We start from the raw sequence: 26,780 nt of genomic DNA, 5'->3' as shown, positions 1-26,780 counted from the left end.
ATCAATCTGTTAACATATTACGGTAATAGTCAAACCTTATTATTAGTGGGCGACTTTAATTTCGTTCTGAAACAAACTGACATCCTGGACCCCAGAAAATTTAAACTTCGACCCCCAGAAAAACTTTTTATAAATTACATCCAAGAAAATAACATACAGGACACTTTTCGGAAGAAGTACCCACTAAAACAAATTTTTACCTATCATACTGGATCACACGGCAGCCGTATTGACAATATATTTAACTCAAAAAGCATGGAACACCTCATTGCCTCTATATCGCACACATCAAACACCGTAGCCGATCATCTGCTATGTCCGGTAATCCAACTTAGAAAAACCCAAAAAGTCCGCTGGGGAAAAGGAACGTGGCGCAACAACTTGTCTCTATATAAAGATCCAACCTACGTAGAAATCATAAACAACACCTTCGAATCTACTCTGACTGAACTGGGAAATTTCTATCAAATTCAAGACTGGTGGGACAAATTGAAGCTTAAAATTAAAAAAACTACAGTCGCATACTCTAAAACTGTCGTCAAAGATAAAAGGAACCAGACAACTCTAATTCGGAAAAATTTAGACAAACTCATTAATGAAGGGAAAGCCGAAAATCTATTGCAAATTGAAAACCTTAAATCCCAATTAAGATCTCTACAAAATGAGAAGTACAGATTAGATGCATTAATGGCTAACCTGACTGACCTGGAAGAGAATGAAAAACCAACCACAAGTTTTTACTCGAAAATCAAACAGCGAGCAAAACAAACCACAATAGTGAGGTTAAAAACGGCAAACAACCAGGTAGTGACAGAAGAGGGTGCGATCATGTCTATAGTTGAAGACTTCTATGGGGATTTATGGGGTAAAGAACATGAAACGAACGACCACTATCAGCGACAATATCTATCATTAATGAGCTCAACCCAAATATCTGAGCAAGAAAACTTTTTATTGGAACAACCGGTTACCAGCGGTGAGATTTACAGTGCAATCAAGTTACTTGGAAACAACAAATCACCCGGCATAGATGGACTTAGCAAAGAATTTTATATGACTTTTTGGAACACAATAAAAACGTCATTTACCCAGCTCATCAATAACGTCATTTATTTCGGCCCCTTTCCAAAATCATCAGCAACCGCAAAAGTTAAGTTATTATACAAGAAAAACGACGAGACGGAACTGAAAAATTGGAGACCTATAACGACTCTTAACATGGACTATAAAATTATAGCAAAAATTATAGTAAGACGGCTAGAGCCGGTTATATCCAAAATAATAAGTAATTCACAAAAATGCTCCTTATTGCACCGGAGTATGAATGATATTCATTATAACACCGACGCCATTTTGCGATATTGCCGATCTAAAAACATCCCGGGGGCGCTGATCCTAATCGATAATTTAAAGGCGTTCGATAATGTGAATCATAAATTTCTGTTTGATATTCTGGAACAAATTGGACTTGGGGACAAGACCTTAAAAGTCATAAAAAATATGTATCTTAACATTAAATCGCAGATAGATGTCAATGGTAAGTTGTCTAATACAGTCACCATAAAGCGTGGCATAAGGCAAGGATGCCCGCTGAGCATGTTGTTATATGCAATATGTGTAGAGCCTCTTGCTAGATCCGTCTTTTCAAATAATAACATTCACGGTATAAAATTGGGGACATACCATCATAAGATTGATCAATATGCCGATGACATCACATTTGCAGTAACCGACCAACCTTCCATCAAAGAAATATTCAAAGAATTAGATAACTTCAAACTGGCATCTGGACAAACAATTAATAAAGATAAAACTGAAATTTTATGTATCACGGAATCCTCACGCAGATCAATATCCAACTCTTCTCTTGTTCGATATATCAAAGATGACGTAAAAATACTCGGTATAAATTTCGGAAAAAAAACACTAGCTAAAATGTGGGACGAAATTGGAACCAAACTTACCCGGACACTAAATTACTTAAAAACTAGACAGCTCACCTGGTATGGAAAATTGGTGATCATAAATTCCTTGGTTATGTCAATTATTATATTTCATGCGAGAACTAAATCAATGTCATTGGGAGAGATTAAGAAAATCCAAAATTCGATATGCAAATTTTTGTGGTATCCTGAAAAAATTGAATCCGTAGGTAGAAAAAAGTTGCAGCTACCATGGACTCGGGGAGGAATAAACTTAATCGACGTCCAAGCAAAGGTAAAAGCCTGCCAGGTCGAGAAAATGAAAGCATTTGTAGACGGCAGAACACTTGATCAATTTTGGCACATCGAAGCCTTATACGCTTTGGGCTCCAAAATCAACACAATAAATAAAAAACTATACAGCAACTCAATGCCCCACGCTCCTGTAGTACCGCATTATTGGAAATATATCTTAGAAATTTTCTGGACTTTAAACTTTTCGCATGAGGACTGGCAAACCTCAAAACGAAAACACCTTTATCAAAAACTTAAAAACCTTTATCCTGACCCGCAATCGGAAGATGCAAATTGGGAGGATGTCCATCTACGGAAAAACGTCACTAGGTCATTTTTCTCCAATGCTGAAAGAGTTGTTACTTACAGAATTGCCAGGGAAGGATATGTATTCGGGGATAGGATGAGGGGTATGACCCTCAGGTTTGGAACATCCGGCGTTCAAAAAATACTTAACTGTAAATTTTGTAATAACAATTCAGATAGTACCAAACACCTGTTTTTTTACTGCAGTGTCGTAAAAGCTTACATTTCAGAAATAACACAAATCCTCAACAAAATACTCTACAGTCCAATACAAATAACAAAGGACGAAATTTTCTACAACAGCTACAATGGACCGCACCAGATTATTACTATAAAATGCTTCGTACTGATAAAAACCACCATAATTCAACAAAAGATCAAACTGGATATTGAAAACAGATATTTGGCCCCCACTGACAAAAGTATAATCCAATCAACGACAGTAAAGATTGCACAATTTTTGAACATAATGGAAAACAAGCACAAAGATCTACTGTTTTTGGGGCTGCTGGTCAATTGGAAGGAGATCCTGAATGGGTATTTGCTGACCTAACGCTTTCCTCTCTACCATCTGGTCAACGTTAAAACTTTTCCCGAAATGGAAAAATTTTCAACCACCACAAACAATAGCATACCTTTCGGCTTAGTAACTACAGCTTTTAGCCCTTTTAAACACTAAGAAATACCATCTCCCACTTAGCGGATGTGATGAATCGGAAGCTTCGCGGTGGATGGCATGCTGTGTGCAGTTTTACGCAGTATGTACGGAAGCCGGGAGTGGCGGAAGTTGTGTTGTGCTCTGCGTGGCATAGACAGAAGCCCCGGAATAAAGCAATGCTGTGGCAAACAGCATATGCCGAACCCCGGGGTGGAAGTTTGTGTCTTGCAGTGGCGCAGCAAATACTGAAGCCTCCATAAGTATATGACTGCTGCTCACGCAGTGGCATGCTTATGAAGCGTTATACCGATATGACTCGGATATGACGTGTCTTCAAGACACTGATCCGAGCTACTGAAAAAATTCTGATCCGCAATAAAAAAAAAAAAAAAAAAAAAAAAGCGTCGTGCTAATAACGCGAATGTCGCGGGTTCGATCCCCGTACTGGCCAGTGTCTTTTTAACCGTTAATCTCAAAGAATGACACGTGACTTGAAGTTAGGTGAAAGTGTTGTGCTGTTATATTATTGTACTCGTGACATTCCCATATTTGCATTCATCTTTACGATCATCCTTCTTAACAACTACAACAGTTAAATCGATAAATTATCAGGTTAAACCCCACTGATCACATTCTTGAAATTTTTTGTTAAGGTAATATATTCTTTAGTAACTCGAGAAATACAGCCTAAAGTGTAAAACTTCACCATTATCTTTCTGACGTTTCAAAACTAAAACTGACCTGATCTTTGTTTGGAGAAAAGTTTCCCATACCGGGAATCGAACCCGGGCCGCCTGGGTGAAAGCCAGGAATCCTAACCCCTAGACCATCTGGGAATACGATTACTTTGGCAGAAGTATATTCAAATAAATTGGTGTTACCTCAATGTAGCGCTACTGAAGTAATATCCGCGTAGTTTTCTTCGTCAGTATTTGAAATACTTCATGTACTTCTGTCTTCTGTATACAGCTGATGTCTTTGTTTTATGTTGGAAATATCACTGAAAAACTATTCCTATTCAAAATTAATTTATTATAAAGCTGACACTGTAATGGCGACATGGTTCTTCACGAACAACCTACCCAGTCACTGTCGCTTTTACAACTGTAACAATCAATGATTTGACATATAAAACCTCACTAATGATCCTTCTGAAAGAAATCAAAAATTTTAAATATTTGATATAAAGAGTTTCCCAGTCCAGGATTAGAACCCGGGCCGCATGGGTGAGAGCCTGAAATCTTAACGCCTAGTCCATCTGGGATATCGGCGGAAGTGACCTACTCTCTCTAATGAACTAATATCCATACTGTCTTCGAGGTCAGTATTTTAAATACTTCATGTATTTCTGTCTTAAATATATAAATTATGTGTTTTGTTGTGTTGAGAAAATCATTTAAAACCAAACTAATTTAATGCAGATTACCAAAAAATATTGGACATTTTGAATCTTTTATAAAAACAAATTAACAAACCGTAGTCCGTGTGGGTCTCTGTGGCGCAATCGGTCAGCGCGTTCGGCTGTTACCTCTTATACAGATGGGTACCGAAAGGTTGGTGGTTCAAGCCCACCCAGGGACGCTGTCCATTTCTTACAAAATGAATCCTTTCTATCTGTGTGTTCCCTCAGATGAAATCCATTTAATATTGAGAAATAGCAAGTCTATCTTTAATATCTGTTTCCTAGAGTCAAACAGATACTACAAAAACAAATGTCGCTGACAGAATTTAGTACTTCGTAACTGAAAGATGCTATCTCGTTCCTCTACTGTTTCTTCACACAATTAATCGATGGTGAATAAAATATCAAATGAAAAACTTCTCCCTCACTCTATATGCTTAGACCAATTCCACTTTTCAATAAGGAATAGCCCAACGGCGATTTTAGTACTTTCCTATCAGCGCTTTTGACTCGTGTAAAAAAATGAATTTCTTAGTTAAAAAAATAACATTTCACAACTTCCTTCTTGAAGACAATTATTGTAAGAGTCCTAATGAAATTGGCTGAGTATATTCAATAGAACATATAGTCGGTTAGCTCAGTTGGTTAGAGCGTCGTGCTAATAACGCGAATGTCGCGGGTTCGATCCCCGTACTGGCCAGTGTCTTCTTAACCGTTAATCTCAAAGAATGACACGTGACTTGAAGTTAGGTGAAAGTGTTGTGCTGTTATATTATTGTACTCGTGACATTCCCATATTTGCATGCATCATACTCCTTAACAAATACAACAGTTAAATCGATAAATTATCAGGTTAAACCCCACTAATCACATTCTGGAAAGTTTTTGTTAAGGTAATATATTCCTTAGTCACTCTAGAAATACAGCCTAAAGTGTAAAGCTTCACCATTATCTTTCTGACGTTTCAAAACTAAAACTGACCTGATCTTTGTTTGAAGAAAAGTTTTCCAGACCGGGAATCGAACCCGGGCCGCCTGGGTGAGAGCCAGGAATCCTAACCCCTAGACCATCTGGAAATAAGATTACTTTGGCAGAAGTATTATCTAATAAATTGGTGTTACCTCAATGTAGCGCTACTGAAGTAATATCCGCGTAGTTTTCTTCGTCAGTATTTGAAATACTTCATGTACTTCTGTCTTCTGTATACAGCTGATGTCTTTGTTTTATGTTGGAAATATCACTGAAAAACTATTGGTATTCACAATTAATTTATTATAAAGCTGACACTGTAATGGCAACATGGTTCTTCTCGAACAACCTACCCAGTCGCTGTCGCTTTTACAACTGTAACAATCAATGATTTGACATATAAAACCTCACTAATGATCCTTCTGAAAGAAATCAAAAATTTAAAGTATTTGGTATAAAGTGTATTATGTTGGAAATATCACTGAAAAACTATTCCTATTCAAAATTAATTATTTATAAAGCTGACACTGTAATGGCCACATGGTTCTTCACGAACAACCTACCCAGTCACTGTCGCTTTTACAACTGTAACAACCAATGATTTGAAATATGAAAACCTCACTAATGATCCTTCTGAAAGAAATCAAAAATTTAAAATATTTGGTATAAAGAGTTTCCCAGACCGGGAATAGAACCCGGGCCGCATGGGTGAGAGCCTGAAATCATAACGCCTAGTCCATCTGGGATATCGGCAGAAATTACCTACTCTCTCTACTGAACTAATATCCATGCTGTCATCGAGGTCAGTATTTTAAATACTTCATGTAATTCTTTCTTAAATGTATAAATTATGTGTTTTGTTGTGTTGATAAAATCATTTAAAACCAATGTAATTTAATGCAGATTACCAAATAATTTAGAACATTTCGAATTTTTCATAAAGACAAAATAACAAACCATAGTCCGTGTCGGTCTCTGTGGCGCAATCGGTCAGCGCGTTCGGCTGTTACCTCTTATACTGATGGGTACCGAAAGGTTGGTGGTTCAAGCCTACCCAGGGACGCTGTCTATTATTTACAAAATGAATCCTTTTTATCTGTGTGTTCCCTTGGATGAAATCCATTTAATATTAAGGAATAGCAAGTCTATCTTTAATTTCTGTTTCCTAGAGTCAAAGAGATACTACAAAAACAAATGTCGCTGACAGAATTTAGTACTTCGTAACTAAAAGATGCTATCTCGTTCCTCTACTGTTTCTTCGCACAATTAATCGATGGTGAATAAAATATCAAATGAAAAACTTCTCCCTCACTCTATATGCTTAGACGAATTCCTCTTTTCCATAAGGAATAGTCCAACGGCGATTTTAGTACTTTCCTATCTGCGCTTTTGACTCGTGTGAAAAAAGTACTTTCTTGGCTAAAAAAATAACATTTCACAACTTCCTTCTTGAAGACAATTATTGTAAGAGTCTTAATGAAATTGCCTGAGTATATTCAATAATACGTATGGCCGGTTAGCTCAGTTGGTTAGAGCGTCGTGCTAATAACGCGAATGTCGCGGGTTCGATCCCCGTACTGGCCAGTGTCTTTTTAACCGTTAATCTCAAAGAATGACACGTGACTTGAAGTTAGGTGAAAGTGTTGTGCTGTTATATTATTGTACTCGTGACATTTCCATATTTGCATTCATCTTTACGATCATCCTCCTTAACAACTACAACAGTTGAATCGATAAATTATCAGGTTAAACCCCACTGATCACATTCTTGAAATTTTTTGTTAATGTAATATATTCTTTAGTCACTCGAGAAATACAGCCTAAAGTGTAAAACTTCACCATTATCTTTCTGACGTTTCAAAACTAAAACTGACCTGATCTTTGTTTGTAGAAAACTTTCCCAGACCGGGAATCGAACCCGAGCCGCCTGGGTGAGAGCCAGGTATCCTAACCCCTAGACCGTCTGGAAATACGATTACTTTGGCAGAAGTATTATCTAATAAATTGGTGTTACCTCAATGTAGCGCTACTGAAGTAATATCCGCGTAGTTTTCTTCGTCAGTATTTGAAATACTTCATGTACTTCTGTCTTCTGTATACAGCTGATGTCTTTGTTTTATGTTGGAAATATCACTGAAAAACTATTGGTATTCTCAATTAATTTATTATAAAGCTGACACTGTAATGGCCACATGGTTCTTCGCGAACAACCTACCCAGTCGCTGTCGCTTTTACACCTGTAACAATCAATGATTTGACATATAAAACTTCACTAATGATCCTTCTGAAAGAAATCAAAAATTTAAAATATTTGGTATGAAGTGTATTATGTTGGAAATATCACTGAAAAACTATTCCTATTCAAAATTAATTATTTATAAAGCTGACACTGTAATGGCTACATGGTTCTTCACGAACAACCTACCCAGTCACTGTCGCTTTTACAACTGTAATAACCAATGATTTGAAATATGAAAACCTCACTAATGATCCTTCTGAAAGAAATCAAAAATTTAAAATATTTGGTATAAAGAGTTTCCCAGACCGGGAATAGAACCCGGGCCGCATGGGTGAGAGCCTGAAATCATAACGCCTAGTCCATCTGGGATATCGGCAGAAATTACCTACTCTCTCTACTGAACTAATATCCATGCTGTCATCGAGGTCAGTATTTTAAATACTTCATGTAATTCTTTCTTAAATGTATAAATTATGTGTTTTGTTGTGTTGATAAAATCATTTGAAACCAATGTAATTTAATGCAGATTACCAAATAATTTAGAACATTTCGAATCTTTTATAAAAACAAAATAATAAACCATAGTCCGTGTCGGTCTCTGTGGTGCAATCGGTCAGCGCGTTCGGCTGTTACCTCTTATACTGATGGGTACCGAAAGGTTGGTGGTTCAAGCCCACCCAGGGACGCTGTCTATTATTTACAAAATGAATCCTTTTTATCTGTGTGTTCCCTTGGATGAAATCCATTTAATATTAAGGAATAGCAAGTCTATCTTTAATTTCTGTTTCCTAGAGTCAAAGAGATACTACAAAAACAAATGTCGCTGACAGAATTTAGTACTTCGTAACTAAAATATGCTATTCGTTCCTCGACTGTTTCTTCGCACAATTAATCGATGGTGACTAAAATATCAATTGAAAAACTTCTCCCTCACTCTATATGCTTAGACGAATTCCTCTTTTCCATAAGGAATAGTCCAACGGCGATTTTAGTACTTTCCTATCAGCGCTTTTGACTCGTGTGAAAAAAGTACTTTCTTGGCTAAAAAAATAACATTTCACAACTTCCTTCTTGAAGACAATTATTGTAAGAGTCTTAATGAAATTGCCTGAGTATATTCAATAATACATATGGCCGGTTAGCTCAGTTGGTTAGAGCGTCGTGCTAATAACGCGAATGTCGCGGGTTCGATCCCCGTACTGGCCAGTGTCTTTTTAACCGTTAATCTCAAAGAATGACCCGTGACTTGAAGTTAGGTGAAAGTGTTGTGCTGTTATATTATTGTACTCGTGACATTCCCATATTTGCATTCATCTTTACGATCATCCTCCTTAACAACTACAACAGTTAAATCGATAAATTATCAGGTTAAACCCCACTGATCACATTCTTGAAATTTTTTGTTAAGGTAATATATTCTTTAGTCACTCGAGAAATACAGCCTAAAGTGTAAAACTTCACCATTATCTTTCTGACGTTTCAAAACTAAAACTGACCTGATCTTTGTTTGGAGAAAAGTTTCCCAGACCGGGAATCGAACCCGGGCCGCCTGGGTGAAAGCCAGGAATCCTAACCCCTAGACCATCTGGGAATACGATTACTTTGGCAGAAGTATATTCAAATAAATTGGTGTTACCTCAATGTAGCGCTACTGAAGTAATATCCGCGTAGTTTTCTTCGTCAGTATTTGAAATACTTCATGTACTTCTGTCTTCTGTATACAGCTGATGTCTTTGTTTTATGTTGGAAATATCACTGAAAAACTATTCCTATTCAAAATTAATTTATTATAAAGCTGACACTGTAATGGCCACATGGTTCTTCACGAACAACCTACCCAGTCACTGTCGCTTTTACAACTGTAACAATCAATGATTTGACATATAAAACCTCACTAATGATCCTTCGGAAAGAAAACAAAAATTTTAAATATTTGATATAAAGAGTTTCCCAGACCGGGATTAGAACCCGGGCCGCATGGGTGAGAGCCTGAAATTTTAACGCCTAGTCCATCTGGGATATCGGCAGAAGTGATCTACTCTCTCTAATGAACTAATATCCATATTGTCTTCGAGGTCAGTATTTTAAATACTTCATGTATTTCTGTCTTAAATATATAATTTATGTGTTTTGTTGTGTTGAGAAAATCATTTAAAACCAAACTAATTTAATGCAGATTACCAAAAAATATTGGACATTTTGAATCTTTTATAAAAACAAATTAACAAACCGTAGTCGTGTCGGTCTCTGTGGCGCAATCGGTCAGCGCATTCGGCTGTTACCTCTTATAATGATGGGTACCGAAAGGTTGGTGGTTCAAGCCCACCCAGGGACGCTGTCTATTATTTACAAAATGAATCCTTTCTATTTGTGTGTTCCCTCAGATGAAATCCATTTAATATTAAGGAATAGCAAGTCTATCTTTAATTTCTGTTTCCTAGAGTCAAACAGATACTACAAAAACAAATGTCGCTGACAGAATTTAGTACTTCGTAACTGAAAGATGCTATCTCGTTCCTCTACTGTTTCTTCACACAATTAATCGATGGTGATTAAAATATCAAATGAAAAACTTCTCCCTCACTCTATATGCTTAGACGAATTCCACTTTTCAATAAGGAATAGCCCAACGGCGATTTTAGTACTTTCCTATCAGCGCTTTTGACTCGTGTGAAAAAATGAATTTCTTAGTTAAAAAAATAACATTTCACAACTTCCTTCTTGAAGACAATTACTCTAAGAGTCTTAATGAAATTGGCTGAGTATATTCAATAGAACATATGGCCGGTTAGCTCAGTTGGTTTGAGCGTCGTGCTAATAACGCGAATGTCGCGGGTTCGTTCCCCGTACTGGCCAGTGTCTTTTTAACCGTTAATCGCATAGAATGACACGTGACTTGAAGTTAGGTGAAAGTGTTGTGCTGTTATATTATTGTACTCGTGACATTCCCATATTTGCATGCATCTTTACGATCATCCTCCTTAACAACTACAACAGTTAAATCGATAAATTATCCGGTTGAACCCCACTAATCACATTCTTGAAAGTTTTTGTTAGGGTAATATATTCTTTAGTCACTCGAGAAATACAGCCTAAAGTGTAAAACTTCACCATTATCTTTCTGACGTTTCAAAACTAAAACTGACCTGATCTTTGTTTGTAGAAAACTTTCCCAGACCGGGAATCGAACCCGAGCCGCCTGGGTGAGAGCCAGGAATCCTAACCCCTAGACCATCTGGAAATACGATTACTTTGGCAGAAGTATTATCTAATAAATTGGTGTTACCTCAATGTAGCGCTACTGAAGTAATATCCGCGTAGTTTTCTTCGTCAGTATTTGAAATACTTCATGTACTTCTGTCTTCTGTATACAGCTGATGTCTTTGTTTTATGTTGGAAATATCACTGAAAAACTATTGGTATTCACAATTAATTTATTATAAAGCTGACACTGTAATGGCCACATGGTTCTTCTCGAACAACCTACCCAGTCGCTGTCGCTTTTACAACTGTAACAATCAATGATTTGACATATAAAACCTCACTAATGATTCTTCTGAAAGAAATCAAAAATTTAAAATATTTGGTATAAAGTGTATTATGTTGGAAATATCACTGAAAAACTATTCCTATTCAAAATTAATTATTTATAAAGCTGACACTGTAATGGCCACATGGTTCTTCACGAACAACCTACCCAGTCACTGTCGCTTTTACAACTGTAACAACCAATGATTTGAAATATGAAAACCTCACTAATGATCCTTCTGAAAGAAATCAAAAATTTAAAATATTTGGTATAAAGAGTTTCCCAGACCGGGAATAGAACCCGGGCCGCATGGGTGAGAGCCTTAAATCATAACGCCTAGTCCATCTGGGATATCGGCAGAAATTACCTACTCTCTCTACTGAACTAATATCCATGCTGTCATCGAGGTCAGTATTTTAAATACTTCATGTAATTCTTTCTTAAATGTATAAATTATGTGTTTTGTTGTGTTGATAAAATCATTTGAAACCAATGTAATTTAATGCAGATTACCAAATAATTTAGAACATTTCGAATCTTTTATAAAAACAAAATAATAAACCATAGTCCGTGTCGGTCTCTGTGGCGCAATCGGTCAGCGCGTTCGGCTGTTACCTCTTATACTGATGGGTACCGAAAGGTTGGTGGTTCAAGCCCACCCAGGGACGCTGTCTATTATTTACAAAATGAATCCTTTTTATCTGTGTGTTCCCTTGGATGAAATCCATTTAATATTAAGGAATAGCAAGTCTATCTTTAATTTCTGTTTCCTAGAGTCAAACAGATACTACAAAAACAAATGTCGCTGACAGAATTTAGTACTTCGTAACTGAAAGATGCTATCTCGTTCCTCTACTGTTTCTTCACACAATTAATCGATGGTGATTAAAATATCAAATGAAAAACTTCTCCCTCACTCTATATGCTTAGACGAATTCCACTTTTCAATAAGGAATAGCCCAACGGCGATTTTAGTACTTTCCTATCAGCGCTTTTGACTCGTGTGAAAAAATGAATTTCTTAGTTAAAAAAATAACATTTCACAACTTCCTTCTTGAAGACAATTACTCTAAGAGTCTTAATGAAATTGGCTGAGTATATTCAATAGAACATATGGCCGGTTAGCTCAGTTGGTTTGAGCGTCGTGCTAATAACGCGAATGTCGCGGGTTCGTTCCCCGTACTGGCCAGTGTCTTTTTAACCGTTAATCGCATAGAATGACACGTGACTTGAAGTTAGGTGAAAGTGTTGTGCTGTTATATTATTGTACTCGTGACATTCCCATATTTGCATGCATCTTTACGATCATCCTCCTTAACAACTACAACAGTTAAATCGATAAATTATCCGGTTGAACCCCACTAATCACATTCTTGAAAGTTTTTGTTAGGGTAATATATTCTTTAGTCACTCGAGAAATACAGCCTAAAGTGTAAAACTTCACCATTATCTTTCTGACGTTTCAAAACTAAAACTGACCTGATCTTTGTTTGGAGAAAAGTTCCCCAGGCCGGGAATCGAACCCGGGCCGTCTGGGTGAAAGCCAGGAATCCTAACCCCTAGACCATCTGGGAAAACGATTAATATAAATAAATATTAATAAATGATAAATATTTTAAAAATGAATTGGTGTTAACTTATTTTAGTACCACTGAATTAATATCCATGTAGTTTAAAACGCTTTATGTATTTCTGCCTTCTGTAAGCAGCTAATTTATTTATTTTGCTACCATATTCTTTATTCGCTTTATGCATATAGACTGTAAGGTGAAATTTCGATCATTTACTTTCTGGCTTTTCAAAACGAACACTGACAGGATCCTATCTTTGCTGGATAAAAAAGTTCCCAGACCGGGAATCAAACGCGGGCCGCCTGGGTGAAAGCCAGGAATCCTAAGCCCTAGACCATCTGGGATATGAATTCATACGCTGATAAATATTTTTAAAATGAACTGGTGTTAACTTATTTTAGTACCACTGAATTAATATCCATGTAGTTTAAAACGCTTTATGTATTTCTGCCTTCTGTAAGCAGCTAATTTATTTATTTTGCTACCATATTCTTTATTCGCTTTATGCATATAGACTGAAAGGTGAAATTTCGTTCATTTACTTTCTGGCTTTTCGAAACGAACACTGACAGGATCTTTGCTGGATAAAAAGGTTCCCAGACCGGGAATCTGCCAATAGTTGGCAGTTTATCACACAGTTTATGTTATTTTAGAATAGAATTTTTTCATTATAGTAATCCTAATAGTAATCTCGAATCGAACGTGAGTAACGATGAGCACAATTAAATTATTACGACAAGATACTTTAAATGCTCGCATCGGACATGAATGGAATATTTTACGCAACAGAAATCTCGTTATCCGTTTTTTTTTGAATCGCCAAGAATGTTACGCGTAAATTTCCGATTCCAATTTTTAACCTCCTCCCTCTTAAGAATCCTGGCTGCGCTCCTGCTTATAAATAATGTCATTTTTTAATTCCGCCACTTTGCCATATTTCTAGGCTATATTGTTGTCAAATTTTATTAAAGCTGTTATTGCTTCTAGGAACAGTTTTAAATTAGCCAAGTCGGTATTTTAAAAAGTAACCGAATAGCTCGCGGAGCCCCTGGGTTTCTCTCGCGGAGCCCTGGGGCTCCGTACGGAGCACTTTGAGAACCTATGCCCTAGACCATCTGGGATATGAATTCATACGGTGATAAATATTTTAAAAATGAATTGGTGTTTTACTTATTTTTGCACCACTGAATTAATATCCACGTAGTTTAACACGCTTTATGTATTTCTGCCTTCTGTAAGCAGCTAATTTATTTATTTTGCAACCATATTCTTTAGTCGCTTTATGCATAAAGACTGTAAGGTGAAACTTCCATCATTTACTTTCTGGCTTTTCGAAACGAACACTGACAGAATCTTTGCTGGATAAAAAGGTTCCCAGACCGGGAATCGAATCCGGGCCGCTTGGGAGAAAGCCAGGAATCCTAACCCCTCGACCTTCTGTGATATGAATTCATACGCTGATAAATATTTTTAAAATGAATTGGTGTTAAATTATTTTAGCACCACTGAATTAATATCCTAGTAGTTTAAAACGCTTTATGCATTTCTGCCTTCTGTAAGTAGCTAATTCATTTATTTCGCTACCATATTCTTAATAGTCGCTCTATGTATATAGACTATAATGTAAAGCTTCCATTATTCATTTCCTAGAGTTTTGCAACAAAAACTGAACATATTATTGCTGGATAAAAAGGTTCCCAGACCGGGAATCGAACCCGGGCCGCCTGGGTGAAAGCCAGGAATCCTAACCCATAGACCATCTGGGATATCAATTCATACGCTGATGAATATTTTAAAAATGAATTAGTGTTAACTCATTTTAGTACCATCTGGGATATGAATTCTTAGGCTGATAAATATTTTTAAAATGAATTAGTGTTAACTTATTTCAGTACCACTGAATTAATATCCATGTAGTTTAAAACGCTTTATGTATTTCTGCCTTCTGTAAGTAGCTAATTCATTTATTTCGCTACCATATTCTTAATAGTCGCTCTATGTATATAGACTATAATGTAAAGCTTCCATTATTCATTTTCTAGAGTTTTGCAACAAAAACTGAACATATTTTTGCTGGATAAAAAGGTTCCCAGACCGGGAATAGAACCCGGGCCGCCTGGGTGAAAGCCAGGAATCCTAACCCATAGACCATCTGGGATATCAATTCATACGTTGATGAATATTTTAAAAATGAATTAGTGTTAACTCATTTTAGTACCATCTGGGATATGAATTCTTAGACTGATAAATATTTTTAAAATGAATTATGATAACATATTTAAGTACCATATGGGATATGAATTCTTAGGCTGATAAATATTTTAAAAATGAATTGGTGTTAACTTATTTTAGCACCACTAAATTAATATCTATGTGGTTTAAAATTTTTATGTATTTCTGCCTTCTGTAAGCAGCTAATTTATTTATTTCACTACCATATTCCTAATAGTCGCTTTATGTATATAGACTGTGGTGTAAAGCTTCTATCATTCACTTCCTAGTGTTTCGCAAGAAAAACTGACAGAAATTTGCTCGACAAAAACGTTCCCAGACCGGGAATCGAACCCGGGCCGTCTGGGTGTCACTACAAACCTATGTTACAGATTAACAAATAGAATTGATAGATCAATTGTATTATATTGCAACTTAACATGTCCTAACTCCGGTCCGTCTCTGTGGCGCAATTGGTCAGCGCGTTCGGCTGTTATCTCACATTGTGAGGTTTACCGAAAGGTTGAGGCTTCGAGCCCACCCAGGGACGTTATCTTGATCTATACTGTATTTTTACAAAATTAATAGATTGTAGTTTTTTTCTCTCTTTCTCGTTGTGTTCCCTTGGGAGAAATCCACTATTTTTGAGAAATAGTTCGTTAACTTCACTTCGTTAACAATTGTTAACTTATTTTAGCACTACTGAATTAATATCCATGTAGTTTAACACGCTTTATGTATTTCTGCCTTCTGTAAGCAGCTAATTTATTTATTCTGCTACCATATTCTTAAGTCCCTATATGTATATAGACTGTAGTGTGAAGCTACTATCATTTATATTCTGGCTTTTCGAAACGAACACTTACATGATCTTTGCTGGATAAAAATGTTCCGGACCGGGAATCGAATCCGGCCGCATGGGTAAAAGCCAGGAATCCTAACCCCTAGACGATCTGGGATATAAATTAATACGCTGATGAATATTTTAAAAATGAATTGGTGTTAACTTATTTTAGTACCACTGAATTAATATCAATGTAGTTTGAAACGCTTTATGTATTTCTGCCTTCTGTATATAGACTATAGTGTAAAGCTTCCATATTCATTTAATTGAGTTTTGCAACAAAAACTGACGGATCTTTGCTGGATAAAAATGTTCCCAGACCGGGAATCGAACCCGGGCCGCCTGGGTGAGAGCCAGGAATCCTAACCCCTAGACCATCTGGGATATGAATTATTAAGCTGATAAGTATTTTAAAAATGGATTAGTGTTAACTTATTTCAGTACCACTGAATTAATATCCATGTAGTTTAAAAACGCTTTATGTATTTCTGCCATCTGTAAGCAGCTAATTTATTTATTTTGCTACCATATTCTTTCTTCCATCATTTACTTTCTGGCGTTTCGAAACGAACACTGACAGATCTTTGCTGGGGAAAAAGGTTCCCAGACCGGGAATCGGACCCGGGCCGCCTGGGTGAAAGCCTAATTACCTAACCACTAGGCCATCTGGGAAATGAATTCATACGGTGATAAATATTTAAAAAATGAATTGGTGTTTTACTTATTTTTGCACCACTGAATGAATATCCATGTAGTTTAAAACGCGTTATGTATTTCTGCCTTCTGTAAGTAGCTAATTTATTTATTTTGCTTCCATATTCTTTAGTCGCTTTATGCATATAGACTGTAAGGTGAAACTTCCATCATTTACTTTCTGGCTTTTCGAAACGAACACTGACAGGATCTTTTCTGGATAAAAAGGTTCTCAGACCGGGAATCGAATCCGGGCCGCTTGGGTGGAAGCCAGGAATCCTAACCCCTCGACCTTCTGGGATATGAATTCATACGCAGATAAATATTTTAAAAATGAATTAGTATTAACCTATTTTACTACCATAAATATTTTTAAAATGAATTGGTGTTGACTTATTTTAGCACCACTGAATTAATATCCTAGTAGTTTGAAACGCTTTATGCATTTCTGCCTTCTGTGAGTAGCTAATTCATTTATTTCGCTACCATATTCTTTAGTCGCTTCATGCATATAGACTGTAAGGTGAAACTTCCATCATTTACTGTCTGGCTTTCGAAACGAACACTGACAGGATCTTTGCTGGATAAAAAGGTTCCCAGACCGGGAATCGAACCCGGGTCGCCTAGGTGAAAGCCAGAAATCCTAACCCCTAGACCATCTGGGAGACGAATTCATACACTGATAAATATTTTAAAAAAGAATAGGTGTTAACTTATTTTAGCACTACTGAATTAATATCAATGTAGTTTAAAACGCTTTATGTATTTCTGCCTTCTGTATATAGACTATAGTGTAAAGCTTCCATATTCATTTAATAGAGTTTCGCAACCAAAATTGACAAATCTTTGCTGGATAAAAATGTTCCCAGACCGGGAATCGAACCCGGGCCGCCTGGGTGAAAGCCAGGAATCCTAACCCCTAGACCATCTGGGATATGAACTATTAGGCTGATAAGTATTTTAAAAATGAATTAGTGTTAACCTATCTCAGTACCACTGAATTAATATCCATGTAGTTTAAAAACGCTTTATGTATTTCTGCCTTCTGTAAGCAGCTAATTTATTCATTTTGCTACCTAATTCTTTCCTCCATCATTTACTTTCTGGCGTTTCGAAACGAACACTGACTGATCTTTGCTGGAGAAAAAGGTTCCCAGACCGGGAATCGAATCCGGGCCGCCTGGGTGAAAGGCAGGAATTCTAACCCCTCGACCTTCTGGGATATGATTTCATACGCTGATAAATATTTTAAAAATGAATTAGTATTAACCTATTTTACTACCATAAATATTTTTAAAATGAATTGGTGTTAACTTATTTTAGCACCACTGAATCAATATCCTAGTAGTTTAAAACGCTTTATGTATTTCTGCCTTCTGTAAGTAGCTAATTCATTTATTTCGCTACCATATTCTTAATAGTCGCTCTATGTATATAGACTATAGTGTAAAGCTTCCATTATTCATTTCCTAGAGTTTTGCAACAAAAACTGAACAGATTATTGCTGGATAAAAAGGTTCCCAGACCGGGAATCGAACCCGGGCCGCCTGGGTGAAAGCCAGGAATCCTAACCCCTAGACCATCTGGGATATGAATTCATACGCTGATGAATATTTTAAAAATGAATTAGTGTTAACTTGTTTTAGTACCATCTGGGATATGAATTCTTAGGCTGATAAATACATTTAAAATGAATTAGTGTTAACATATTTTAGTAACATATGGGATATGAATTCTTAGGATGATAAATATTTTAAAAATGAATTGGTTTTAACTTATTTTAGCACCACTAAATTAATATCCATGTAGTTTAAAATTCTTTATGTATTTCTGCCTTCTGTAAGCAGCTAATTTTTTTTATTTCACTACCATATTCTTAATAGCCGCTTTATGTATATAGCCTGTGGTGTAAAGCTTCCATCATTTACTTCCTAGCGTTTCGCAAAAAAAACTGACAGAAATTTTCTCGACAAAAACGTTCCCAGACCTGGAATCGAACCCGGGCCGTCTGGGCGTCACTACAAACCTATGTTAGAGATTAACAAATAGAATTGATAGCTCAATTGTATTATATTGCAACTTAAAATGTCCTAACTTCCATCCGTCTCTGTGGCGCAATTAGTCAGTGCGTTCGGCTGTTATCTCACGTTGTGAGGGTTACCGAAAGGTTGCTGGTTCGAGCCCACCCAGGGACGTAATCATGTTCTATACTGTATTTTTACAAAATTAAAAGATTGTAATTTTTTTCTCTCTCTCTCGTTGTGTTCCCTTGGTAGAAATCCACTATTTTTGAGAAATAGTTCGTTAACTTCACTTCGTTAACAATTGTTAAATTATTTTAGCACTACTGAATTAATATTTATGTAGTTTACAACGTCAGTATTTAAAACACTTTATGTATTTCTGCCTTCTGTAAGCAGCCAATTTATTTATTTTGCTACTCATATTCTTAAGTCGCTCTAAGTATATAGACTGTAGTGTGAAGCTACCATCATTTATATTCTGGCTTTCCGAAACGAACACTTACAGGATCTTTGCTGGATAAAAAGGTTCCGGACCGGGAATCGCATCCGGGCCGCATGGGTAAAAGCCAGGAATCGTAACCCTTAGACCATCTGAGATATGAATTCATAAGCTAATACCTATTTTAAAAATGAATTACTGTTAAAATATTTTAGCACCACTGAATTAATATCCGTGCAAGTTTCATCATCAAATAAAATGTCACTAATGGCCCACTCGAAACGTTCCAGTTTTGCTACCTTATTTTTAAGTCGCTTTATGAATATAGCCTGTAGTGTAAAGCTTTCATATGTATTTATGCATTCTGTAAGCAGATAATTTATTTATTTTACTAGCATATTCTTTCTTCCATCATTTACTTTCTGGCGTTTCGAAACGAACACTGACAGATCTTTGCTGGATAAAAAGGTTCCCAGACCGGGAATCGAACCCGGGCCGCCTGGGTGAAAGCCTAGAATCCTAACCCCTAGACCATCTGGGGCACGAATCCATACGCTGATAAATATTTTAAAAAAGAATAGGTGTCAACTTATTTTAGCACCACTGAATTAATATCAATGTAGTTTGAAACGCTTTATGTATTTCTGCCTTCTGTATATAGACTATAGTGTAAAGCTTCCATATTCATTTAATAGAGTTTCGCAACCAAAATTGACAGATCTTTGCTGGATAAAAATGTTCCCAGACCTGGAATCGAACCCGGGCCGCCTGGGTGAGAGCCAGGAATCCTAACCCCTAGACCATGTGGGATATGAATTATTAGGCTGATAAGTATTTTAAAAATGAATTAGTGTTAACTTATCTCGGTACCACTGAATTAATATCCATGTAGTTTAAAAACGCTTTATGTGTTTCTGCCTTCTGTAAGCAGCTAATTTATTCATTTTGCTACCTTATTCTTTCTTCCATCATTTACTTTCTGGCGTTTCGAAACGAACACTGACAGATCTTTGCTGGAGAAAAAGGTTCCCAGACCGGGAATCGAACCCGGGCCGCCTGGGTGAAAGCCAGGAATCCTAACCCCTAACCGTTGATAAATATTTTAAAAATGAATTGGTATTTTACTTATTTTTGCACCACTCAATTAATATCCATGTAGTTTAAAACGCTTTATGAATTTCTGCCTTCTGTAAGCAGCTAATTTATTTATTTTGCTACCATATTCTTTAGTCGCTTTATGCATATAGACTGTAAGGTGAAACTTCCATCATTTACTGTCTGGCTTTCGAAACGAACACTGACAGGATCTTTGCTGGATAAAAAGGTTCCCAGACCGGGAATCGAATCCGGGCCGCCTGGGTTAGAGCCAGGAATTCTGACCCCTCGACCTTCTGGGATATGAATTCATACGCTGATAATTATTTTAAAAATGAATTAGTATTAACCTATTTTACTACCATGAATATTTTAAAATGAATTGGTGTTAACTTATTTTAGCACCACTGAATTAATATCCTAGTAGTTTAAAATGCTTTATGTATTTCTGTCTTCTGTAAGTAGCTAATTCATTTATTTCGCTACCATATTCTTAATAGTCGCTTTATGTATATAGACTGTGGTGTAAAGCATCCATCATTCACTTCCTAGCGCTTCGCAAGAAAAACTGACAGAAATTTGCTCGACAAAAACGTTCCAAGACCGGGAAACGAACCCGGGCCGTCTGGGTGTCACTACAAACCTATGTTACAGATTAACAAGCAGAATTGATAGCTCAAGTGTATTATATTGCAACTTAACATGTCCTAACTCCCGTCCATCTCTGTGGCGCAATTAGTCAGCGCGTTCGGCTGTTATCTCACATTGTGAGGGTTACCGAAAGGTTGGTGGTTTGAGCTCACCCAGGGACGTTGACTTGCTCTATACTGTATTTTTACAAAAGTAAAAGATTGTAATTTTTTTCTCTCTCTCTCGTTGTGTTCCCTTGGGAGAAATCCACTATTTTTGAGAAATAGTTCGTTAACTTCACTTCGTTAACAATTGTTAACTTATTTTAGCACTACTGAATTAATATTTATGGAGTTGCCAACGTCAGTATTTAAAACACTTTATGTATTTCTGCCTTCTGTAGGCAGCTAATTTATTTATTCTTCTACCATATTCTTAAGTCGCTATATGTATATAGACTGTAGTGTGAAGCTACCATCATTTATATTCTGGCTTTTCGAAACGAACACTTACAGGATCTTTGCTGGATAAAAAGGTTCCGGACCGGGAATCGAATTCGGGCCACATGGGTAAAAGCCAGGAATCCTAACCCCTAGACGATCTGGGATATAAATTCATAGGTTGATAAATATTTTAAAAATGAATTCGTGTTAACCTATTTCAGTACCACTGAAATAATATCCATGTAGTTTAAAAACGCTTTATGTATTTCTGCCTTCTATAAGCAGCTAATTTATTTATTTTGCTACCATATTCTTTAGTCGCATTATGCATATAGAATGTAAGGTGAAACTTCCATCATGTACTTCCTGGCTTTTCGAAACGAACACTGACAGGATCTTTGCTGGATAAAAAGGTTCCCAGACCGGGAATCGAATCCGGGCCGCCTGGGTGAAAGCCAGGAATTCTAACCCCTCGACCTTATGGGATATGAATTCATACGCTGCCAAATATTTTAAAAATGAATTAGTATTAACCTATTTTACTACCATAAATATTTTTAAATTGAATTGTTCTGTATAAGACTATAGTGTAAAGCTCCCATATTCATTTAATAGAGTTTCGCAACAAAAATTGACAGATCTTTGCTGGATAAAAATGTTGCCAGACCGGGAATCGAACCCGGGCCGCCTGGGTGAGAGCCAGGAATTCTAACCCCTAGACCATCTGGGATATGAAATATTAGGCTGATAAGTATTTTAAAAATAAATTAGTGTTAACTTATTTCAGTACCACTGAATTAATATCCATGTAGTTTAAAAACGCTTTATGTATTTCTGCCTTCTGTAAGCAGCTAATTTATTCATTTTGCTACCATATTCTTTATTCCATCATTTACTTCCTGGCGTTTCGAAACAAACACTGACAGATCTTTGCTGGAGAAAAAGGTTCCCAGACCGGGAATCGAACCCGGGCCGACTGGGTGTAAGCCAGGAATCCTAACCCCTAACCGTTGATAAACGTTTTAAAAATGAATTGGTGTTTTACTTATTTTTGCACCACTGAATTAATATCCATGTAGTTTAAAACGCTTTATGTATTTCTGCCTTCTGTAAGCAGCTAATTTATTTATTTTGCTACCATATTCTTTAGTCGCTTTATGCATATAGACTGAAAGGTGAAACTTCCATCATTTACTTTCTGGCTTTTCGGAACGAACACTGACAGGATCTTTGCTGGTTAAAAAGGTTCCCAGACCGGGAATCGAATCCGGGCCGCCTGGGTGAAAGCCAGGAATTCTAACCCCTCGACCTTCTGGGATATGATTTCATACGCTGATAAATATTTTAAAAATGACTTAGTATTAACCTATTTTACTACCATAAATATTTTTAAAATGAATTGGTGTTAACTTATTTTAGCACCACTGAATTAATATCCTAGTAGTTTAAAACGCTTTATGTATTTCTGCCTTCTGTAAGTAGCTAATTCATTTATTTCGCTACCATATTCTTAATAGTCGCTCTATGTATATAGACTATAGTGTAAAGCTTCCATTATTCATTTCCTAGAGTTTTGCAACAAAAACTGAACAGATTATTGCTGGATAAAAAGGTTCCCAGACCGGGAATCGAACCCGGGCCGCCTGGGTGAAAGCCAGGAATGCTAACCCCTAGACCATCTGGAATATGAATTAATACGCTGATGAATATTTTAAAAATGAATTGGTGTTAACTTATTTTAGTACCATCTGGGATATGAATTCTTAGGCTGATAAATATATTTAAAATGAATTAGTGTTAAGATATTTTAGTACCATATGGGATATGAATTCTTAGGCTGATAAATATTTTAAAAATGATTTAGTTTTAACTTATTTTAGCACCACTAAATTAATATCCATGTAGTTTAAAATTCTTTATGTATTTCTGCCTTCTGTAAGCAGCTAAATTATTTATTTCACTACCATATTCTTAATAGTCGCTTTATGTATATAGACTGTGGTGTAAAGCTTCCATCATTCACTTCCTAGCGTTTCGCAATAAAAACTGACAGAAATTTGCTCGACAAAAACGTTCCCAGACCGAAATCGAACCCGGGACGTCTGGGTGTCACTACAAACCTATGTTACAGATTAACAAATAGAATTTATAGCTCAATTGTATTATATTGCAACTTAACATGTCCTAACTCCCGTCCGTCTCTGTGGCGCAATTGGTCAGCGCGTTCGGCTGTTATCTCACATTGTGAGGGTTACCGAAAGGTTGGTGGTTCGAGCCCACCCAGGGACGTTATCTTGTTTTATACCGTATTTTTACAAAATTAATAGATTGTAACTTTTTTCTCTCTCTCTCGTTGTGTTCCCTTGGGAGAAATCCACTATTTTTGAGAAATAACTCGTTAACTTCACTTCGTTAACAATTGTTAACTTATTTTAGCACTACTGAATTAATATTTAAGTAGTTTACAACGTCAGTATTTAAAACACTTTATGTATTTCTGCCTTCTGTAAGCAGCTAATTTATTTATTCTGCTACCATATTCTTAAGTCGCTATATGTATATAGACTGTAGTGTGAAGCTACCATCATTTATATTCTGGCTTTACGAAACGAACACTTACAGGATCTTTGCTGGATAAAAATGTTCCGGACCGGGAATCGAATCCGGGCCGCATGGGTAAAAGCCAGGAATCCTAACTCTTAGACCATCTGAGATATGAATTCATAAGCAAATACCTATTTTAAAAATGAATTACTGTTAAAATATTTTAGCACCACTGAATTAATATCCGTGCAAGTTTCATCATCAAATAAAATGTCACTAATGGCCCACTCGAAACGTTCAAGTTTTGCCACCTTATTTTTAAGTCGCTTTATGAATATAGCCTGTAGTGTAAAGCTTCCATATGTATTTCTGCATTCTGTAAGCAGATAATTTATTTATTTTGCTTCCATATTCTTTCTTCCATCATTTACTTTCTGGCGTTTCGAAACGAACACTGACAGATCTTTGCTGGATAAAAAGGTTCCCAGACCGGGAATCGAACACGGGGCGCCTGGGTAAAAGCCAGGAATCCTAACCCCAAGACCATCTGGGATACGAATTCATACGCTGATAAATATTTTAAAAATGAATAGGTGTTAACTTATTTTAGCACCACTGAATTAATATCAATGTAGTTTAAAACGCTTTATGTATTTCTGCCTTCTGTATATAGACTATAGTGTAAAGCTTCCATATTCATTTAATAGAGTTTCGCAACAATAATTGACAGATCTTTGCTGGATAAAAATGTTCCCAGACAGGGAATCGAACCCGGGCCGCCTGGGTGAGAGCCAGGAATCCTAACCCCTAAGCCATCTGGGATATGCATTATTAGGCTGATAAGTATTTTAAAAATGAATTAGTGGTAACTTATTTCAGTACCACTGAATTAATATCCATGTAGTTTAAAAACGCTTTATTTATTTCTGCCTTCTGTAAGCAGCTAATTTATTCATTTTGCTACCTTATTCTTTCTTCCATCATTTATTTTCTGGCGTTTCGAAACGAACACTGACAGATCTTTGCTGGTGAAAAAGGTTCCCAGACCGGGAATCGAATCCGGGCCGCCTGGGTGAAAGCCAGGAATCCTAACCCCTAACCGTTGATAAATATTTTAAAAATGAATTGGTGTTTTACTTATTTTTGCACCACTGAATTAATATCCATGTATTAAAACGCTTTATGTATTTCTGCCTTCTGTAGCAGCTAATTTATTTATTTTGCTACCATATTCTTTATTCGCTTTATGCATATAGACTGTAAGGTGAAACTTCCATCATTTACTTTCTGGCTTTTCGAAACGAACACTGACAGGATCTTTGCTGGATAAAAAGGTTCCCAGACCGGGAATCGAATCCGGGCCGCCTGGGTGAAAGCCAGGAATTCTAACCCCTCGACCTTCTGGGATATGAATTCATACGCTGATAATTATTTTGAAAATGAATTAGTATTAACCTATTTTACTACCATAAATATTTTTAAAATGAATTGGTGTTAACTTATTTTAGCACCACTGAATTAATATCATAGTAGTTTAAAACGCTTTATGTATTTCTGCCTTCTGTAAGTAGCTAATTCATTTATTTCGCTACCATATTCTTAATAGTCGCTCTATGTATATAGACTGTAGTGTAAAGCTTCCATTATTCATTTCATAGAGTTTTGCAACAAAAACTGAACAGATTATTGCTGGATAAAAAGGTTCCCAGACCGGGAATCGAACCCGGGCCGCCTGGGTGAAAGCCACGAATCCTAACCCCTAGACCATCTGGGATATGTATTCCTAAACACTTTATGTATTTTTGCCTTCTGTAAGCAGCTAATTTATTTATTCTGCTACCATATTCTTAAGTCGCTATATGTATATAGACTGTAGTGTGAAGCTACCATCATTTATATTCTGGCTTTTCGAAACGAACACTTACAGGATCTTTGCTGGATAAAAAGGTTCCGGACCGGGAATCGAATCCGGGCCGCATGGATAAAAGCCAGGAATCCTAACCCCTAGACCATCTGAGATATGAATTCATAAGCTAGTAACTATTTTAAAATGAATTACTGTTAAATTATTTTAGCACCACTGAATTAATATCCGTGCAAGTTTCATCATCAAATGAAATGTCACTAATGGCCCACTCAAAACGTTCCAGTTTTGCTACCTTATTTTTAAGTCGCTTTATGAATATAGCCTGTAGTGTAAAGCTTTCATATGTATTTCTGCATTCTGTAAACAGATAATTTATTTATTTTGCTACCATATTTTTAATAGTCGCTCTATATATATAGACTATAATGTAAAGATTCCAGCATTCATTTCCTAGAGTTTCGCAACAAAAACTGACAGATCTTTGCTGGAGAAAATAGTTCCCAGACCGGGAATCGAACGCGGGCCGCCTGGGTGAAAGCCAGGAATCCTAACCCCTAGACGATCTGGGATATGAATTCATAGGTTGATAAATATTTTAAAAATGAATTCGTGTCAACTTATTTCAGTACCTCAGAATTAATATTCATGTAGTTTAAAAACGCTTTATGTATTTCTGCCTTCTGTAAGCAGCTAATTTATTTAATTTGCTACCATATTCCTAATAGTCGCTCTATGTATATAGACTATAATGTAAAGCTTCCATCATTCATTATCTAGAGTTTCGCAACAAAAACTGACAGCTCTGTGCTGGAGAAAAAGGTTCCCAGACCGGGAATCGAACCCGGGCCACCTGGGTGAAAGCCGGGAATCCTTACCCCTAGACCAGTGGTTCCCAACCGCCGGTCCGCGGACCGGCACCGGTCCGCGAAGCTTTTTTGCCGGTCCGCGAGAGATTTCCTCGTTTTGTTCTATATGCCGTTTCAATCGCTTAACCGAAGCCAAAAAGTTGAAGTTGCGTTAGTTTATTACGCAATTTCTCTTCCGTCGTCATATTGCTGTTTGATAAGTGCCGCCTGGCGACATCTTGGCGCCGATTGATT

The 26,780-nt window shown here is 36.6% G+C and overlaps 20 non-coding genes across 20 annotated transcripts; 11 read left to right on the top strand and 9 right to left on the bottom strand.

The window, feature by feature from the left end:
- Window positions 1-4,669: 4,669 nt before the first annotated feature.
- On the top strand, window positions 4,670-4,761 carry Trnan-guu (transfer RNA asparagine (anticodon GUU)). The gene is given in 2 exon segments: window positions 4,670-4,707; window positions 4,726-4,761. It is a non-coding gene; the product is annotated as a tRNA-Asn (tRNA).
- A 447-nt stretch (window positions 4,762-5,208) lies between these two features.
- Window positions 5,209-5,282, top strand: Trnai-aau (transfer RNA isoleucine (anticodon AAU)). The gene has a single exon. It is a non-coding gene; the product is annotated as a tRNA-Ile (tRNA).
- A 304-nt stretch (window positions 5,283-5,586) lies between these two features.
- On the bottom strand, window positions 5,587-5,658 carry Trnae-cuc (transfer RNA glutamic acid (anticodon CUC)). The gene has a single exon. It is a non-coding gene; the product is annotated as a tRNA-Glu (tRNA).
- An 864-nt stretch (window positions 5,659-6,522) lies between these two features.
- On the top strand, window positions 6,523-6,614 carry Trnan-guu (transfer RNA asparagine (anticodon GUU)). The gene is given in 2 exon segments: window positions 6,523-6,560; window positions 6,579-6,614. It is a non-coding gene; the product is annotated as a tRNA-Asn (tRNA).
- A 447-nt stretch (window positions 6,615-7,061) lies between these two features.
- Trnai-aau (transfer RNA isoleucine (anticodon AAU)) lies at window positions 7,062-7,135 on the top strand. Its single transcript has one exon. It is a non-coding gene; the product is annotated as a tRNA-Ile (tRNA).
- A 1,249-nt stretch (window positions 7,136-8,384) lies between these two features.
- Window positions 8,385-8,476, top strand: Trnan-guu (transfer RNA asparagine (anticodon GUU)). The gene is given in 2 exon segments: window positions 8,385-8,422; window positions 8,441-8,476. It is a non-coding gene; the product is annotated as a tRNA-Asn (tRNA).
- A 446-nt stretch (window positions 8,477-8,922) lies between these two features.
- On the top strand, window positions 8,923-8,996 carry Trnai-aau (transfer RNA isoleucine (anticodon AAU)). Its single transcript has one exon. It is a non-coding gene; the product is annotated as a tRNA-Ile (tRNA).
- A 313-nt stretch (window positions 8,997-9,309) lies between these two features.
- Window positions 9,310-9,381, bottom strand: Trnae-uuc (transfer RNA glutamic acid (anticodon UUC)). The gene has a single exon. It is a non-coding gene; the product is annotated as a tRNA-Glu (tRNA).
- Window positions 9,382-10,033: 652 nt separating this feature from the next.
- Trnan-guu (transfer RNA asparagine (anticodon GUU)) lies at window positions 10,034-10,125 on the top strand. Its single transcript is given in 2 exon segments — window positions 10,034-10,071; window positions 10,090-10,125. It is a non-coding gene; the product is annotated as a tRNA-Asn (tRNA).
- Window positions 10,126-10,572: 447 nt separating this feature from the next.
- On the top strand, window positions 10,573-10,646 carry Trnai-aau (transfer RNA isoleucine (anticodon AAU)). Its single transcript has one exon. It is a non-coding gene; the product is annotated as a tRNA-Ile (tRNA).
- A 313-nt stretch (window positions 10,647-10,959) lies between these two features.
- Trnae-cuc (transfer RNA glutamic acid (anticodon CUC)) lies at window positions 10,960-11,031 on the bottom strand. Its single transcript has one exon. It is a non-coding gene; the product is annotated as a tRNA-Glu (tRNA).
- Window positions 11,032-11,895: 864 nt separating this feature from the next.
- On the top strand, window positions 11,896-11,987 carry Trnan-guu (transfer RNA asparagine (anticodon GUU)). Its single transcript is given in 2 exon segments — window positions 11,896-11,933; window positions 11,952-11,987. It is a non-coding gene; the product is annotated as a tRNA-Asn (tRNA).
- A 447-nt stretch (window positions 11,988-12,434) lies between these two features.
- Trnai-aau (transfer RNA isoleucine (anticodon AAU)) lies at window positions 12,435-12,508 on the top strand. The gene has a single exon. It is a non-coding gene; the product is annotated as a tRNA-Ile (tRNA).
- Window positions 12,509-16,257: 3,749 nt separating this feature from the next.
- Trnae-cuc (transfer RNA glutamic acid (anticodon CUC)) lies at window positions 16,258-16,329 on the bottom strand. The gene has a single exon. It is a non-coding gene; the product is annotated as a tRNA-Glu (tRNA).
- A 902-nt stretch (window positions 16,330-17,231) lies between these two features.
- Window positions 17,232-17,303, bottom strand: Trnae-uuc (transfer RNA glutamic acid (anticodon UUC)). The gene has a single exon. It is a non-coding gene; the product is annotated as a tRNA-Glu (tRNA).
- A 197-nt stretch (window positions 17,304-17,500) lies between these two features.
- On the bottom strand, window positions 17,501-17,572 carry Trnae-uuc (transfer RNA glutamic acid (anticodon UUC)). Its single transcript has one exon. It is a non-coding gene; the product is annotated as a tRNA-Glu (tRNA).
- Window positions 17,573-18,155: 583 nt separating this feature from the next.
- Trnae-uuc (transfer RNA glutamic acid (anticodon UUC)) lies at window positions 18,156-18,227 on the bottom strand. Its single transcript has one exon. It is a non-coding gene; the product is annotated as a tRNA-Glu (tRNA).
- Window positions 18,228-21,927: 3,700 nt separating this feature from the next.
- Trnae-cuc (transfer RNA glutamic acid (anticodon CUC)) lies at window positions 21,928-21,999 on the bottom strand. The gene has a single exon. It is a non-coding gene; the product is annotated as a tRNA-Glu (tRNA).
- Window positions 22,000-23,466: 1,467 nt separating this feature from the next.
- Trnan-guu (transfer RNA asparagine (anticodon GUU)) lies at window positions 23,467-23,558 on the top strand. The gene is given in 2 exon segments: window positions 23,467-23,504; window positions 23,523-23,558. It is a non-coding gene; the product is annotated as a tRNA-Asn (tRNA).
- A 1,005-nt stretch (window positions 23,559-24,563) lies between these two features.
- On the bottom strand, window positions 24,564-24,635 carry Trnae-cuc (transfer RNA glutamic acid (anticodon CUC)). The gene has a single exon. It is a non-coding gene; the product is annotated as a tRNA-Glu (tRNA).
- Between the last annotated feature and the right edge of the window lie 2,145 nt (window positions 24,636-26,780).

This window comes from Styela clava, chromosome 10 (assembly GCF_964204865.1).
Source record: "Styela clava chromosome 10, kaStyClav1.hap1.2, whole genome shotgun sequence".
Lineage (NCBI taxonomy): Eukaryota > Metazoa > Chordata > Ascidiacea > Stolidobranchia > Styelidae > Styela > Styela clava.
This window is presented reverse-complemented; position numbering and strand designations above follow the sequence as displayed.